This window comes from Toxotes jaculatrix, chromosome 14 (genome assembly GCF_017976425.1).
Source record: "Toxotes jaculatrix isolate fToxJac2 chromosome 14, fToxJac2.pri, whole genome shotgun sequence".
NCBI classification, from domain to species: domain Eukaryota; kingdom Metazoa; phylum Chordata; class Actinopteri; family Toxotidae; genus Toxotes; species Toxotes jaculatrix.
Window position 1 is genome coordinate 23,970,085 of NC_054407.1, and position 15,225 is coordinate 23,985,309.

A 15,225-nucleotide genomic window follows, 5' to 3' on the forward strand; every position below is an offset into this window, starting at 1 on the left:
TAAATCCTGTATGACAGCCAGTAACTGGAATGTCACTGTGTATTACCAGAAAAAAAAAAACATATTTTGAAGCCTGCTAGCGAGACGAGAGGTGCATAAAATGAACGACGACAAACCATTAACCATAAAACACGTCATAGTATAGTAAGGCGTCAAAATCGGCCAAAAAAAGTCAAAATTTTTTTTTACCTCAAAATGTCATAAAAAACGTTTTAGTATAGTAAAGCGTCAATATTGGTCAAAAAAAGTCAACATTTTTTTTGCCCTCAAAATGTCATAAATAACGACTTAGTATAGTAAGGCGTCAAAATCGGCCAAAAAAAGTCACATTTTTTTTTTTACCTCAAAATGTCATAAAAAACGTCATAGTATATCATAAAAATCATCATGGGGGGTAAGGCGTCAAAATCGGCCAAAAAAAGTCAAACATTTTTTTGACCTCAAAATGTCATAAAAAATGTCATAGTATAGTAAGGCATCAAAATCGGACAAAAAAAGTCAAAAAATTTTTTGACCTTTTCGGACAAAAAAAGTCAAAAAATTTTTTGACCTCAAAATGTCATAAAAAAACGTCATAGTATAGTAAGGCGTTTTTTTCGGACAAACAAAGTCAAAAAATTTTTTGACCTCAAAATGTCATAAAAAACGTCATAGTATAGTATGGCGTTTTTTTCGGACAAAAAAAGTCAAAACATTTTTTGACCTCAAAATGTCATAAAAAACGTCATAGTATAGTAAGGCATCAAAATCGAAAAAAAAAAGTCAAAAAAATTTTTGACCTTTTCGGACAAAAAAAGTCAAAAAATTTTTTGACCTCAAAATGTCATAAAAAAACGTCATAGTATAGTAAGGCGTTTTTTTCGGACAAAGTCAAAAAATTTTTTGACCTCAAAATGTCATAAAAAACGTCATAGTATAGTATGGCGTTTTTTTTCGGACAAAAAAAGTCAAAACATTTTTTGACCTCAAAATGTCATAAAAAACGTCATAGTATAGTATGGCGTTTTTTTCGGACCAAAAAAGTCAAAAAATTTTTTGACCTCAAAATGTCATAAAAAACGTCATAGTATAGTATTGCGTTTTTTTTGACCTCAAAATGACAAAAAACGTCATAGTATAGTAAGGCATCAAAATCGGACAAAAAAAGTCAAAAAAAATTTTGACCTCAAAATGTCATAAAAAACGTCATAGTATAGTAAGGCATCAAAATCGGACAAAAAAAGTCAAAAAATTTTTTGACCTCAAAATGTCATAAAAAACGTCATAGTATAGTATGGCGTTTTTTTCGGACAAAAAAAGTCAAAAAAATTTTTGACCTCAAAATGTCATAAAAAAACGTCATAGTATAGTATGGCGTTTTTTTCGGCCAAAAAAAGTCAAAAAATTTTTTGACCTCAAAATGTCATAAAAAACGTCATAGTATAGTAAGGCATCAAAATCGGACAAAAAAAGTCAAAAATTTTTTTGACCTCAAAATGTCATAAAAAACGTCATAGTATAGTATGGCGTTTTTTTTGGACAAAAAATGTCAAAAATTTTTTTGACCTCAAAATGACATAAAAAACGTCATAGTATATAGTAAGGCATCAAAATCGGACAAAAAAAGTCAAAAATTTTTTTGACCTCAAAATGTCATAAAAAACGTCATAGTATAGTATGGCGTTTTTTTCGGACAAAAAAAGTCAAAAAAAATTTTGACCTCAAAATGTCATAAAAAACGTCATAGTATAGTATGGCGTTTTTTTCGGACAAAAAAAGTCAAAAAATTTTTTGACCTCAAAATGTCATAAAAAACGTCATAGTATAGTATGGCGTTTTTTTCGGACAAAAAAAGTCAAAAAAATTTTTGACCTCAAAATGTCATAAAAAACGTCATAGTATAGTATGGCGTTTTTTTCGGACAAAAAAAGTCAAAAAAATTTTTTGACCTCAAAATGTCATAAAAAACGTCATAGTATAGTAAGGCATCAAAATCGGACCAAAAAAGTCAAAAAATTTTTTGACCTCAAAATGTCATAAAAAACGTCATAGTATAGTAAGGCATCAAAATCGGACAAAAAAAGTAAAAAAACTTTTTGACCTCAAAATGTCATAAAAAATATCATAGTATAGTAAGGCGCCAAAGCGGACAAAAAAAGTCAAAAATTTTTTTGACCTCAAAATGTCATAAAAAACGTCATAGTATAGTATGCCGTTTTTTTCGGACAAAAAAAGTCAAAAAATTTTTTGACCTCAAAATGTCATAAAAAACGTCATAGTATAGTAAGGCATCAAAATCGGACAAAAAAAGTCAAAAAATTTTTTGACCTCAAAATGTCATAAAAAACGTCATAGTATAGTATGGCGTTTTTTTCGGACCAAAAAAGTCAAAAAATTTTTTGACCTCAAAATGTCATAAAAAAAGTCATAGTATAGTAAGGCGTCAAAATCGGACAAAAAAAGTCAAAAATTTTTTTGACCTCAAAATGTCATAAAAAACGTCATAGTATAGTATGGCGTTTTTTTTTTTACCTCAAAATGACAAAAAACGTCATAGTATAGTAAGGCATCAAAATCGGACAAAAAAAGTCAAAAAAAATTTTGACCTCAAAATGTCATAAAAAACGTCATAGTATAGTAAGGCGTCAAAATCGGACAAAAAAAGTCAAAAATTTTTTTGACCTCAAAATGTCATAAAAAACGTCATAGTATAGTATGGCGTTTTTTTCGGACAAAAAAAGTCAAAAAAAATTTTGACCTCAAAATGTCATAAAAAAACGTCATAGTATAGTATGCCGTTTTTTTCGGCCAAAAAAAGTCAAAAAATTTTTTGACCTCAAAATGTCATAAAAAACGTCATAGTATAGTAAGGCATCAAAATCGGACAAAAAAAGTCAAAAATTTTTTTGACCTCAAAATGTCATAAAAAACGTCATAGTATAGTATGGCGTTTTTTTTGGACAAAAAAAGTCAAAAATTTTTTTGACCTCAAAATGACATAAAAAACGTCATAGTATAGTAAGGCATCAAAATCGGACAAAAAAAGTCAAAAATTTTTTTGACCTCAAAATGTCATAAAAAACGTCATAGTATAGTATGGCGTTTTTTTCGGACAAAAAAAGTCAAAAAAATTTTTGACCTCAAAATGTCATAAAAAACGTCATAGTATAGTATGGCGTTTTTTTCGGACAAAAAAAGTCAAAAAAATTTTTGACCTCAAAATGTCATAAAAAACGTCATAGTATAGTATGGCGTTTTTTTCGGACAAAAAAAGTCAAAAAAATTTTTGACCTCAAAATGTCATAAAAAACGTCATAGTATAGTATGGCGTTTTTTTCGGACAAAAAAAGTCAAAAAAATTTTTTGACCTCAAAATGTCATAAAAAACGTCATAGTGTAGTAAGGCATCAAAATCGGACCAAAAAAGTCAAAAAATTTTTTGACCTCAAAATGTCATAAAAAACGTCATAGTATAGTAAGGCATCAAAATCGGACAAAAAAAGTAAAAAAAATTTTTGACCTCAAAATGTCATAAAAAATGTCATAGTATAGTAAGGCGCCAAAGCGGACAAAAAAAGTCAAAAATTTTTTTGACCTCAAAATGTCATAAAAAACGTCATAGTATAGTATGCCGTTTCTTTCGGACAAAAAAAGTCAAAAAATTTTTTGACCTCAAACTGTCATAAAAAACGTCATAGTATAGTATGCCGTTTTTTTCGGACAAAAAAAGTCAAAAAATTTTTTGACCTCAAAATGTCATAAAAAACGTCATAGTATAGTATGGCGTTTTTTTCGGACCAAAAAAGTCAAAAAAATTTTTGACCTCAAAATGTCATAAAAAACGTCATAGTATAGTATGGCGTTTTTTTCGGACAAAAAAAGTCAAAAAAATTTTTTGACCTCAAAATGTCATAAAAAACGTCATAGTATAGTATGGCGTTTTTTTTTGACCTCAAAATGACAAAAAACGTCATAGTATAGTAAGGCATCAAAATCGGACAAAAAAAGTCAAAAAAAATTTTGACCTCAAAATGTCATAAAAAACGTCATAGTATAGTAAGGCATCAAAATCGGACAAAAAAAGTCAAAAATTTTTTTGACCTCAAAATGTCATAAAAAACGTCATAGTATCGTATGGCGTTTTTTTCGGACAAAAAAAGTCAAAAAAATTTTTGACCTCAAAATGTCATAAAAAAACGTCATAGTATAGTATGGCGTTTTTTTCGGCCAAAAAAAGTCAAAAAATTTTTTGACCTCAAAATGTCATAAAAAACGTCATAGTATAGTAAGGCATCAAAATCGGACAAAAAGAGTCAAAAAAATTTTTGACCTCAAAATGTCATAAAAAACGTCATAGTATAGTAAGGCATCAAAATCGGACAAAAAAAGTCAAAAAATTTTTTGACTTAGTATAGTATGGCGTTTTTTTCGGACAAAAAAAGTCAAAAATTTTTTTGACCTCAAAATGTCATAAAAAACGTCATAGTATAGTAAGGCATCAAAATCGGACAAAAAAAGTCAAAAAATTTTTTGACCTTAAAATGTCATAAAAAACGTCATAGTATAGTATGGCGTTTTTTTCGGACAAAAGAAGTCAAAAAATTTTTTGACCTCAAAATGTCATAAAAAACGTCATAGTATAGTAAGGCGTCAAAATCGGACAAAAAAAGTCAAAAATTTTTTTGACCTCAAAATGTCATAAAAAATGTCATAGTATAGTATGGCGTTTTTTCCGGACAAATGAAGTGAAAAATTTTTTTGACCTCAAAATGTCATAAAAAACGTCATAGTATAGTATGGCGTCAAAATCGGCCAAAAAAAGTCAAAAAATTTTTTGACCTCAAAATGTCATAAAAAACGTCATAGTATAGTATGGCGTTTTTTTGGGACAAAAAAAGTCAAAAATTTTTTTGACCTCAAAATGTCATAAAAAACGTCATAGTATAGTATGGCGTTTTTTTCGGACAAAAAAAGTCAAAAAAATTTTTGACCTCAAAATGTCATAAAAAACGTCATAGTATAGTAAGGCATCAAAATCGGACAAAAAAAGTCAAAAATTTTTTTGACTTAGTATAGTATGGCGTTTTTTTCGGACAAAAAAAGTCAAAAAAATTTTTAACCTCAAAATGTCATGGAAAACGTCATAGTATAGTAAGGCATCAAAATCGGACAAAAAAAGTCAAAAAATTTTTTGACCTCAAAATGTCATAAAAAACGTCATAGTATAGTAAGGCATCAAAATCGGACAAAAAAAGTCAAAAATTTTTTTGACCTTAAAATGTCATAAAAAATGTCATAGTATAGTAAGGCGTTTTTTTCGGACAAAAAAAGTTAAAAAATTTTTTGACCTCAAAATGTCATAAAAAAAAGTCATAGTATAGTAAGGCATCAAAATCGGACAAAAAAAGTCAAAAAATTTTTTGACCTCAAAATGTCATAAAAAACGTCATAGTATAGTATGGCGTTTTTTTTCGGACAAAAAAAGTCAAAAAATTTTTTGACCTCAAAATGACATTAAAAAACGTCATAGTATAGTATGGCGTTTTTTTCTGACAAAAGAAGTCAAAAATTTTTTGACCTCAAAATGTCATAAAAAACGTCATAGTATAGTAAGGCGTCAAAATCGGACAAAAAAAGTCAAAAATTTTTTTGACCTCAAAATGTCATAAAAAATGTCATAGTATAGTATGGCGTTTTTTTCGGACAAAAAAAGTCAAAAAAATTTTTTACCTCAAAATGTCATAAAAAACGTCATAGTATAGTAAGGCTTCAAAATCGGACAAAAAAAGTCAAAAATTTTTTTGACCTTAAAATGTCATAAAAAATGTCATAGTATAGTAAGGCGTTTTTTTCGGACCAAAAAAGTAAAAAAATTTTTGACCTCAAAATGTCATAAAAAACGTCATAGTATAGTATGGCGTTTTTTTCTGACAAAAGAAGTCAAAAAATTTTTTGACCTCAAAATGTCATAAAAAATGTCATAGTATAGTAAGGCATCAAAATCGGACAAAAAAAGTCAAAAACTTTTTTGACCTCAAAATGTCATAAAAAACGTCATAGTATAGTATGGCGTTTTTTTCGGACAAAAGAAGTCAAAAAATTTTTTGACCTCAAAATGTCATAAAAAACGTCATAGTATAGTAAGGCGTCAAAATCGGACAAAAAAAGTCAAAAATTTTTTTGACCTCAAAATGTCATAAAAAATGTCATAGTATAGTATGGCGTTTTTTCCGGACAAATGAAGTCAAAAATTTTTTTGACCTCAAAATGTCATAAAAAACGTCATAGTATAGTAAGGCGTCAAAATCGGACAAAAAAAGTCAAAAAATTTTTTGACCTCAAAATGTCATAAAAAACGTCATAGTATAGTATGGCGTTTTTTTGGGACAAAAAAAGTCAAAAATTTTTTTGACCTCAAAATGTCATAAAAAACGTCATAGTATAGTATGGCGTTTTTTTCGGACAAAAAAAGTCAAAAAAATTTTTGACCTCAAAATGTCATAAAAAACGTCATAGTATAGTAAGGCATCAAAATCGGACAAAAAAAGTCAAAAATTTTTTTGACTTAGTATAGTATGGCGTTTTTTTCGGACAAAAAAAGTCAAAAATTTTTTTAACCTCAAAATGTCATGGAAAACGTCATAGTATAGTAAGGCATCAAAATCGGACAAAAAAAGTCAAAAAATTTTTTGACCTCAAAATGACATTAAAAAACGTCATAGTATAGTAAGGCATCAAAATCGGACAAAAAAAGTCAAAAATTTTTTTGACCTCAAAATGTCATAAAAAACGTCATAGTATAGTAAGGCGTTTTTTTCGGACCAAAAAAGTAAAAAATTTTTTGACCTCAAAATGTCATAAAAAACGTCATAGTATAGTATGGCGTTTTTTTCGGACAAAAAAAGTCAAAAAATTTTTTAACCTCAAAATGTCATAGAAAACGTCATAGTATAGTAAGGCGTCAAAATCGGACAAAAAAAGTCAAAAAATATTTTGACCTCAAAATGTCATAAAAAACGTCATAGTATAGTATGGCGTTTTTTTCGGACAAAAAAAGTCAAAAATTTTTTTGACCTCAAAATGTCATAAAAAACGTCATAGTATAGTATGGCGTTTTTTTCGGACAAAAAAAGTCAAAAAAATTTTTGACCTCAAAATGTCATTAAAAACGTCATAGTATAGTAAGGCATCAAAATCGGACAAAAAAAGTCAAAAAATTTTTTGACTTAGTATAGTATGGCGTTTTTTTCGGACAAAAAAAGTCAAAAAATTTTGTAACCTCAAAATGTCATGGAAAACGTCATAGTATAGTAAGGCATCAAAATCGGACAAAAAAAGTCAAAAAAAATTTTTACCTCAAAATGTCATAAAAAACGTCATAGTATAGTAAGGCATCAAAATCGGACAAAAAAAGTCAAAAATTTTTTTGACCTTAAAATGTCATAAAAAATGTCATAGTATAGTAAGGCGTTTTTTTCGGACAAAAAAAGTCAAACATTTTTTTGACCTCAAAATGTCATAAAAACGTCATAGTATAGTATGGCGTTTTTTTCGGACAAAAAAAGTCAAAAAATTTTTTGACCTCAAAATGTCATAAAAAAAGTCATAGTATAGTAAGGCATCAAAATCGGACAAAAAAAGTCAAAAAATTTTTTGACCTCAAAATGTCATAAAAAACGTCATAGTATAGTATGGCGTTTTTTTCGGACAAAAAAAGTCAAAAAATTTTTTGACCTCAAAATGGCATTAAAAAACGTCATAGTATAGTAAGGCATCAAAATCGGACAAAAAAAGTCAAAAATTTTTTTGACCTCAAAATGTCATAAAAAACGTCATAGTATAGTAAGGCGTTTTTTTCGGACCAAAAAAGTAAAAAAATTTTTGACCTCAAAATGTCATAAAAAACGTCATAGTATAGTATGGCGTTTTTTTCGGCCAAAAAAAGTCAAAAAATTTTTTGACCTCAAAATGTCATAAAAAACGTCATAGTATAGTAAGGCATCAAAATCGGACAAAAAAAGTCAAAAATTTTTTTGACCTTAAAATGTCATAAAAAACGTCATAGTATAGTATGGCGTTTTTTTCGGACAAAAGAAGTCAAAAAATTTTTTGACCTCAAAATGTCATAAAAAACGTCATAGTATAGTAAGGCGTCAAAATCGGACAAAAAAAGTCAAAAATTTTTTTGACCTCAAAATGTCATAAAAAATGTCATAGTATAGTATGGCGTTTTTTCCGGACAAATGAAGTGAAAAATTTTTTTGACCTCAAAATGTCATAAAAAACGTCATAGTATAGTATGGCGTCAAAATCGGCCAAAAAAAGTCAAAAAATTTTTTGACCTCAAAATGTCATAAAAAACGTCATAGTATAGTATGGCGTTTTTTTGGGACAAAAAAAGTCAAAAATTTTTTTGACCTCAAAATGTCATAAAAAACGTCATAGTATAGTATGGCGTTTTTTTCGGACAAAAAAAGTCAAAAAAATTTTTGACCTCAAAATGTCATAAAAAACGTCATAGTATAGTAAGGCATCAAAATCGGACAAAAAAAGTCAAAAAATTTTTTGACTTAGTATAGTATGGCGTTTTTTTCGGACAAAAAAAGTCAAAAAATTTTTTAACCTCAAAATGTCATGGAAAACGTCATAGTATAGTAAGGCATCAAAATCGGACAAAAAAAGTCAAAAAATTTTTTGACCTCAAAATGTCATAAAAAACGTCATAGTATAGTAAGGCATCAAAATCGGACAAAAAAAGTCAAAAATTTTTTTGACCTTAAAATGTCATAAAAAATGTCATAGTATAGTAAGCCGTTTTTTTCGGACAAAAAAAGTTAAACATTTTTTTGACCTCAAAATGTCATAAAAACGTCATAGTATAGTATGGCGTTTTTTTCGGACAAAAAAAGTCAAAAAATTTTTTGACCTCAAAATGTCATAAAAAAAAGTCATAGTATAGTAAGGCATCAAAATCGGACAAAAAAAGTCAAAAAATTTTTTGACCTCAAAATGTCATAAAAAACGTCATAGTATAGTATGGCGTTTTTTTTCGGACAAAAAAAGTCAAAAAATTTTTTGACCTCAAAATGACATTAAAAAACGTCATAGTATAGTAAGGCATCAAAATCGGACAAAAAAAGTCAAAAATTTTTTCGACCTCAAAATGTCATAAAAAACGTCATAGTATAGTAAGGCGTTTTTTTCGGACCAAAAAAGTCAAAAATTTTTTGACCTCAAAATGTCATAAAAAACGTCATAGTATAGTATGGCGTTTTTTTCGGACAAAAAAAGTCAAAAATTTTTTTGACCCCAAAATGTCATAAAAAACGTCAGTATAGTATGGCGTCAAAATCGGACAAAAAAAGTCAAAAAATTTTTTGACCTCAAAATGTCATAAAAAATGTCATAGTATAGTATGGCGTTTTTTTCGGACAAAAAAAGTCAAAAATTTTTTTGACCCCAAAATGTCATAAAAAACGTCATAGTATAGTATGGCGTTTTTTTCTGACAAAAGAAGTCAAAAATTTTTTGACCTCAAAATGTCATTAAAAACGTCATAGTATAGTAAGGCATCAAAATCGGACAAAAAAAGTCAAAAAATTTTTTGACTTAGTATAGTATGGCGTTTTTTTCGGACAAAAAAAGTCAAAAAATTTTGTAACCTCAAAATGTCATGGAAAACGTCATAGTATAGTAAGGCATCAAAATCGGACAAAAAAAGTCAAAAAAAATTTTTACCTCAAAATGTCATAAAAAACGTCATAGTATAGTAAGGCGTCAAAATCGGACAAAAAAAGTCAAAAATTTTTTTGACCTCAAAATGTCATAAAAAATGTCATAGTATAGTATGGCGTTTTTTTCGGACAAAAAAAGTCAAAAAAATTTTTTACCTCAAAATGTCATAAAAAACGTCATAGTATAGTAAGGCTTCAAAATCGGACAAAAAAAGTCAAAAATTTTTTTGACCTTAAAATGTCATAAAAAATGTCATAGTATAGTAAGGCGTTTTTTTCGGACCAAAAAAGTAAAAAAATTTTTGACCTCAAAATGTCATAAAAAACGTCATAGTATAGTATGGCGTTTTTTTCTGACAAAAGAAGTCAAAAAATTTTTTGACCTCAAAATGTCATAAAAAATGTCATAGTATAGTAAGGCATCAAAATCGGACAAAAAAAGTCAAAAACTTTTTTGACCTCAAAATGTCATAAAAAACGTCATAGTATAGTATGGCGTTTTTTTCGGACAAAAGAAGTCAAAAAATTTTTTGACCTCAAAATGTCATAAAAAACGTCATAGTATAGTAAGGCGTCAAAATCGGACAAAAAAAGTCAAAAATTTTTTTGACCTCAAAATGTCATAAAAAATGTCATAGTATAGTATGGCGTTTTTTCCGGACAAATGAAGTCAAAAATTTTTTTGACCTCAAAATGTCATAAAAAACGTCATAGTATAGTAAGGCGTCAAAATCGGACAAAAAAAGTCAAAAAATTTTTTGACCTCAAAATGTCATAAAAAACGTCATAGTATAGTATGGCGTTTTTTTGGGACAAAAAAAGTCAAAATTTTTTTTGACCTCAAAATGTCATAAAAAACGTCATAGTATAGTATGGCGTTTTTTTCGGACAAAAAAAGTCAAAAAAATTTTTGACCTCAAAATGTCATAAAAAACGTCATAGTATAGTAAGGCATCAAAATCGGACAAAAAAAGTCAAAAAATTTTTTGACTTAGTATAGTATGGCGTTTTTTTCGGACAAAAAAAGTCAAAAAATTTTTTAACCTCAAAATGTCATGGAAAACGTCATAGTATAGTAAGGCATCAAAATCGGACAAAAAAAGTCAAAAAATTTTTTGACCTCAAAATGACATTAAAAAACGTCATAGTATAGTAAGGCATCAAAATCGGACAAAAAAAGTCAAAAATTTTTTTGACCTCAAAATGTCATAAAAAACGTCATAGTATAGTAAGGCGTTTTTTTCGGACCAAAAAAGTAAAAAATTTTTTGACCTCAAAATGTCATAAAAAACGTCATAGTATAGTATGGCGTTTTTTTCGGACAAAAAAAGTCAAAAAATTTTTTGACCTCAAAATGTCATAAAAAACGTCATAGTATAGTATGGCGTTTTTTTCGGACAAAAAAAGTCAAAAAAATTTTTGACCTCAAAATGTCATAAAAAACGTCATAGTATAGTATGGCGTTTTTTCGGACAAAAAAAGTCCAAAAATTTTTTGACCTCAAAATGTCATAAAAAACATCATAGTATAGTAAGGCATCAAAATCGGACAAAAAAAGTCAAAAAATTTTTTGACCTCAAAATGTCATAAAAAATGTCATAGTATAGTATGGCGTTTTTTTCGGACAAAAAAAGTCAAAAATTTTTTTGACCTCAAAATGTCCTAAAAAACGTCATAGTATAGTATGGCGTTTTTTTCGGACAAAAGAAGTCCAAAAATTTTTTGACCTCAAAATGTCATAAAAAACGTCAGTATAGTAAGGCATCAAAATCGGACAAAAAAAGTCAAAAAATTTTTTGACCTCAAAATGTCATAAAAAACGTCATAGTATAGTAAGGCATCAAAATCGGACAAAAAAAGTCAAAAATTTTTTTGACCTCAAAATGTCATAAAAAACGTCAGAGTATAGTATGGCGTTTTTTTCGGACAAAAAAAGTCAAAAAATTTTTTAACCTCAAAATGTCATAGAAAACGTCATAGTATAGTAAGGCGTCAAAATCGGACAAAAAAAGTCAAAAAATATTTTGACCTCAAAATGTCATAAAAAACGTCATAGTATAGTATGGCGTTTTTTTCGGACAAAAAAAGTCAAAAATTTTTTTGACCTCAAAATGTCATAAAAAACGTCATAGTATAGTATGGCGTTTTTTTCGGACAAAAAAAGTCAAAAAAATTTTTGACCTCAAAATGTCATTAAAAACGTCATAGTATAGTAAGGCATCAAAATCGGACAAAAAAAGTCAAAAAATTTTTTGACTTAGTATAGTATGGCGTTTTTTTCGGACAAAAAAAGTCAAAAAATTTTGTAACCTCAAAATGTCATGGAAAACGTCATAGTATAGTAAGGCATCAAAATCGGACAAAAAAAGTCAAAAAAAATTTTTACCTCAAAATGTCATAAAAAACGTCATAGTATAGTAAGGCATCAAAATCGGACAAAAAAAGTCAAAAATTTTTTTGACCTTAAAATGTCATAAAAAATGTCATAGTATAGTAAGGCGTTTTTTTCGGACAAAAAAAGTCAAACATTTTTTTGACCTCAAAATGTCATAAAAACGTCATAGTATAGTATGGCGTTTTTTTCGGACAAAAAAAGTCAAAAAATTTTTTGACCTCAAAATGTCATAAAAAAAGTCATAGTATAGTAAGGCATCAAAATCGGACAAAAAAAGTCAAAAAATTTTTTGACCTCAAAATGTCATAAAAAACGTCATAGTATAGTATGGCGTTTTTTTCGGACAAAAAAAGTCAAAAAATTTTTTGACCTCAAAATGACATTAAAAAACGTCATAGTATAGTAAGGCATCAAAATCGGACAAAAAAAGTCAAAAATTTTTTTGACCTCAAAATGTCATAAAAAACGTCATAGTATAGTAAGGCGTTTTTTTCGGACCAAAAAAGTAAAAAATTTTTTGACCTCAAAATGTCATAAAAAACGTCATAGTATAGTATGGCGTTTTTTTCGGACAAAAAAAGTCAAAAAAATTTTTGACCTCAAAATGTCATAAAAAACGTCATAGTATAGTATGGCGTTTTTTTCGGACAAAAAAAGTCAAAAAAATTTTTGACCTCAAAATGTCATAAAAAACGTCATAGTATAGTATGGCGTTTTTTCGGACAAAAAAAGTCAAAAAAATTTTTGACCTCAAAATGTCATAAAAAACATCATAGTATAGTAAGGCATCAAAATCGGACAAAAAAAGTCAAAAATTTTTTTGACCTCAAAATGTCCTAAAAAACGTCATAGTATAGTATGGCGTTTTTTTCGGACAAAAGAAGTCAAAAAATTTTTTGACCTCAAAATGTCATAAAAAACGTCAGTATAGTAAGGCGTCAAAATCGGACAAAAAAAGTCAAAAAATCTTTTGACCTCAAAATGTCATAAAAAACGTCATAGTATAGTAAGGCATCAAAATCGGACAAAAAAAGTCAAAAATTTTTTTGACCTCAAAATGTCATAAAAAACGTCATAGTATAGTATGGCGTTTTTTTCGGACAAAAAAAGTCAAAAAAATTTTTAACCTCAAAATGTCATAGAAAACGTCATAGTATAGTAAGGCATCAAAATCGGACAAAAAAAGTCAAAAAAATTTTTGACCTCAAAATGTCATAAAAAATGTCATAGTATAGTAAGGCGTTTTTTTCGGACAAAAAAAGTCAAAAATTTTTTTGACCTCAAAATGTCATAAAAAACGTCATAGTATAGTATGGCATTTTTTTCGGACAAAAAAAGTCAAAAATTTTTTTGACCTCAAAATGTCATAAAAAACGTCATAGTATAGTATGGCGTTTTTTTCGGACAAAAAAAGTTAAAAAATTTTTTGACCTCAAAATGTCATAAAAAACGTCATAGTATAGTAAGGCATCAAAATCGGACAAAAAAAGTCAAAAATTTTTTTGACCTCAAAATGTCATAGAAAACGTCATAGTATAGTAAGGCGTCAAAATCGGACAAAAAAAGTCAAAAAATATTTTGACCTCAAAATGTCATAAAAAACGTCATAGTATAGTATGGCGTTTTTTTCCGACAAAAAAAGTCAAAAATTTTTTTGACCTCAAAATGTCATAAAAAACGTCATAGTATAGTATGGCGTTTTTTTCGGACAAAAAAAGTCAAAAAAATTTTTGACCTCAAAATGTCATTAAAAACGTCATAGTATAGTAAGGCATCAAAATCGGACAAAAAAAGTCAAAAAATTTTTTGACTTAGTATAGTATGGCGTTTTTTTCGGACAAAAAAAGTCAAAAAATTTTGTAACCTCAAAATGTCATGGAAAACGTCATAGTATAGTAAGGCATCAAAATCGGACAAAAAAAGTCAAAAAAAATTTTTACCTCAAAATGTCATAAAAAACGTCATAGTATAGTAAGGCATCAAAATCGGACAAAAAAAGTCAAAAATTTTTTTGACCTTAAAATGTCATAAAAAATGTCATAGTATAGTAAGGCGTTTTTTTCGGACAAAAAAAGTCAAACATTTTTTTGACCTCAAAATGTCATAAAAACGTCATAGTATAGTATGGCGTTTTTTTCGGACAAAAAAAGTCAAAAAATTTTTTGACCTCAAAATGTCATAAAAAAAGTCATAGTATAGTAAGGCATCAAAATCGGACAAAAAAAGTCAAAAAATTTTTTGACCTCAAAATGTCATAAAAAACGTCATAGTATAGTATGGCGTTTTTTTCGGACAAAAAAAGTCAAAAAATTTTTTGACCTCAAAATGACATTAAAAAACGTCATAGTATAGTAAGGCATCAAAATCGGACAAAAAAAGTCAAAAATTTTTTTGACCTCAAAATGTCATAAAAAACGTCATAGTATAGTAAGGCGTTTTTTTCGGACCAAAAAAGTAAAAAATTTTTTGACCTCAAAATGTCATAAAAAACGTCATAGTATAGTATGGCGTTTTTTTCGGACAAAAAAAGTCAAAAAAATTTTTGACCTCAAAATGTCATAAAAAACGTCATAGTATAGTATGGCGTTTTTTTCGGACAAAAAAAGTCAAAAAAATTTTTGACCTCAAAATGTCATAAAAAACGTCATAGTATAGTATGGCGTTTTTTCGGACAAAAAAAGTCAAAAAAATTTTTGACCTCAAAATGTCATAAAAAACATCATAGTATAGTAAGGCATCAAAATCGGACAAAAAAAGTCAAAAATTTTTTTGACCTCAAAATGTCCTAAAAAACGTCATAGTATAGTATGGCGTTTTTTTCGGACAAAAGAAGTCAAAAAATTTTTTGACCTCAAAATGTCATAAAAAACGTCAGTATAGTAAGGCGTCAAAATCGGACAAAAAAAGTCAAAAAATCTTTTGACCTCAAAATGTCATAAAAAACGTCATAGTATAGTAAGGCATCAAAATCGGACAAAAAAAGTCAAAAATTTTTTTGACCTCAAAATGTCATAAAAAACGTCATAGTATAGTATGGCGTTTTTTTCGGACAAAAAAAGTCAAAAAATTTTTTAACCTCAAAATGTCATAGAAAACGTCATAGTATAGTAAGGCATC